This window comes from Asparagus officinalis, chromosome 5 (genome assembly GCF_001876935.1).
Source record: "Asparagus officinalis chromosome 5, Aspof.V1, whole genome shotgun sequence".
Taxonomy (NCBI): domain Eukaryota; kingdom Viridiplantae; phylum Streptophyta; class Magnoliopsida; order Asparagales; family Asparagaceae; genus Asparagus; species Asparagus officinalis.
Window position 1 is genome coordinate 129,226,321 of NC_033798.1, and position 3,795 is coordinate 129,230,115.

Here is a 3,795-nt window from a genome sequence, read left to right on the forward strand (position 1 = left end):
ATGACAGTGGGTTCTAATGAGGCGAGGGGAAATTTTTTGAATCAGTATAAGTTGACACTATACAATGGGGGCTAGACGTATTTGCATCTTGATTTAAGGGATGAGACCCTCATTGGCTTATTCTTGGGGGTTAGGCACATTCTATTGCGCAATTTGGGACTTCAAAGTATTTTTCCCTAAAATGAATGATTTTTAATGGTTTTTTAAATTGTGAGGTCATTTTCTTATATTTAAATTTTTTTATATTAGATTTTATATTATGAATAGATTTTAGAAATATTTTTTTGGGATTTCTCTAAGAATGAGGTCATCCCATATTTATAAATAAAATTATCACACCGTATAAAACTAGCACATAGTGTTTATAAAACTTCAATGGAAGCCCTTTATTTATTACCCAAATATCATTTTGGATCCTTAATATTGGAAATCGTTGGTAGGGTATCTAACATTATCTCTATCATCAGCGTTGGTCCTTTAAAACTTGCTGATAAGCCAAAGACATGTTAGGACAAGCTTATAATTTTGCTAATTGTCGCTAATGTGGGAGTGATATAGAAGAACAAATTTGGATTTTTATTAATTTATTTGCTTAAGTGACAATGACATGGCATTATCGTGCCACAATTGTGACAACAAGACGTAGCAAAAATTTATAAAAGAAACTTAGGTTGCTGACGGAGATAACATTAAGAACTCTTACTGATGACTTTCAAATTTAAGAACCCAGATGATATTTCTGTGATACATCAAGAACCTCAACTGAACCTTTACCTTTTGTTCCACGTGTGACAAGAAATAACTAAATAGAAATATGATCTGTTGACATATGTTATCTTAAAACTAGATATGAAATGAGTTCTTATAGAAGCTGTATATAACAAGCATCACATGAACGTGCGGGAGTAACACACACACACACACAAAATGCGAGCACAAGCCCACAAAAAAAAAATCCTTAATAGTTTATGGATAGATGCTGTTTTATTAATTTTGAGAAAACCAAATATTGAAACACGAGAAAGGCTCTGATGAAGTCCAGCTGCCTATTATATTATATAGCTGGGCTGTTGCTTTCTTACTTGCTTTTTATTATTTTCTATAGCTTATAATCGAGTTTTGAGCACGTCTAATCGCAATGATTTCTTTATCCTTTTCGTCATAATTTTAAAATATAAATAGAACTAACATGCGAGGTGGGGGGGGGGGGGCGGAAAGCAATAGAAAAGGCAATTAATTGCTCAACTTGGCTTTCACGGCTTCGTGGACGCCCGAGGCTTTTGAACGTCTTTTGTCGGCCTCCGACTACGGTGTGGTCACCGCACTGAGCTCGCTGCGGAGATTCTACAACAGAAATATCTAAACTACCCTCGAAAAGACGAAGCACTCCGCTCATTAGGAACAAAAATTTTGATGGGAAGTCAAGGGGCCTACCCTGGAGGGGGGCACTCATCAACTCGTCCTTGTTGATGCGACCTGGTGGGGGTATTTTCGGTGTTTACATCGCAACTGACGATTGCGCTGTCGTCACAGCTTTTTCCTGCGATCCAGTGTACAGTAGCGCACACCGCCCGTAGCCTCAACGCTCGCCACGTGTGCTTTAAACGTTTTGGCCGCGGCTTTTTTGGGGCTACGAGGATCACGTGTCGGTTAACTATTCGTGGTCATGACAACGAATAACCGAGGATCGGTCAAGGCCCATGTGAGGAGGGCCCGCATTCTGATGGTTGCGTGCGTACACGGGATGGGAGCGTGACAGTTGTCTGATTAGAGATTTTTTTTTTTTTAAAGCGAACGTTGATTTAAGATGTTATTATTATTATCCGAATTTTCGGAAGAGCAGTGATTTTGGTCACCGCGAATTTTTACCGGAGGTGGGCTACGCTGCTGAAATGCGATGGACAACGAGAGTTTTGGCTGCTGTCGAAGATGACGACGATAACAATAATGAGAGTTTTGGATCCTTCGTACTAGATTTGATCGCTGCTGTCGAAGTACACTTTCACGAATTATATTTTTTCTCTCTGATTAGGGTGGCACTAGGGGCACACCCGCAACCACATCTCTAACCACATCCTCTCTCTCATTTGACGCAGTGCACCGGGCCTCACATGTGATTTTAAAATCATATGTGGAGCCCGGTGCACTGCGGCAAATGAGAGAGGGGATGTGGTTGAGGTGTGGTTGGGGATGTGCCCCTATCATTTTCCCTCTGATTAAGCTATAATTTGACTCTATTCTTCTCGTTTCTATTATTTAATACTTGCCCTCATTAATCTACATCCCGTTAAATTTTTGTAACAAGCCAGCATAGGTTGATGTGATGTGATGAGTCCTGCACTTGAATGTTGAATGAAAAAGATACAATTTTTGTATCTTATTGAATCCAAAAAGGATAAAAAGGTACTTGTCAGCGATTTTTTTATGTTTACGAGTCAAAAATTAGCACGAGAGAAAGACAATATATTTGACATTTTCTGTTTGGTTGTTTTCCTTCATTTTTTAAGAAGGATTTTTCTTCACTTTTTTGTGTTTTCTTTACTTTTATGAAAATTATTTCTTGTGTTTATTTCGTCAAAAACATGGGGTAAAAGTAGTTTTCACTACTTTCCTTAGTTTGGCTCAATTAAAGAAAAAAACAATTGATGTGTGCATATATTCTCTCATTTTCTGGTATATGATTCAAACAAAATTGTTGGCAACAAAAATTAATGGGTCAATATACTTACCATCACACAACATGCTTAAAAGATTTGAGAGACTAATTTGCAAAAAAGTTTAGAAATCGAGGTGGTATTTTGAAAAATATTTAAAGTTTTGAGGGACTAATTTCAAAATATGAACTTTCAAAACGTTTGAAGATGTGAGGGACTAATTTGCCATCTCTATAAGACATCCAACGTGTCAATAATATCACAGGTAATATCAAAATTAGTGTGTCAATTATCATAGTGTTAAATTAATGTAAATTCAAAAACTTTGGAATATCAAATTTGTCAAACTAGAAGTTTTGGGTATTTAGATGAAAAAAAAAACATCCGACTAATTTAGTTTTGAAATGATTAGTGTATCAAATTTAGTGTATCAAACTAGAAGTTTAGTGTATCAAATTTGACAATGATCGATGCCATAGATGTCAGATTTCTGCTGCAATCTATAGTTTTGGAAAGGAAATCAACTTTCCTCTTATGATGATGTGGCACGTAGCTTCTTCCGCTCTTTCCTTTTTTTTATTTTTGCGATCGAAATATCAAAAAATGAGGTAAACTGCCAACATTATTGGTTTCTCTCGGACAAACCAAACAGCCCCTTATAGTTAGATGCGTATTTTTCTTGAGTCTTGAGTTATCTTATCCACTGAAAAAAGTAATATTTTTCTTTTAGACTTTCATGTAAAAGTAAAATTTGTGGGTTTGGCGAATTTGGGGACATTTATCGCCATCTTCCACCCTAAAGAAAGTTTTGATCCTATGAAATAATTTCAAGTTGGTCGGGAGGTGGCCATGATTTTTTTTGGTCGGTAAGTGGATAGGTAAAGAGTGCGACATTTCGCCACATCGATCATTGTCAGACTTCTTAAGAAGAAGACAAATAACAACCTTTCATGTGAGCTGTCAGGTCAATAAGGGCCTTGTCAATTTCAAGTTGGTCGGGAGGTGGCCATGATTTTTTTTGGTCGGTAAGTGGATAGGTAAAGAGTGCGACATTTCGCCACATCGATCATTGTCAGACTTCTTAAGAAGAAGACAAATAACAACCTTTCATGTGAGCTGTCAGGTCAATAAGGGCCTTGTC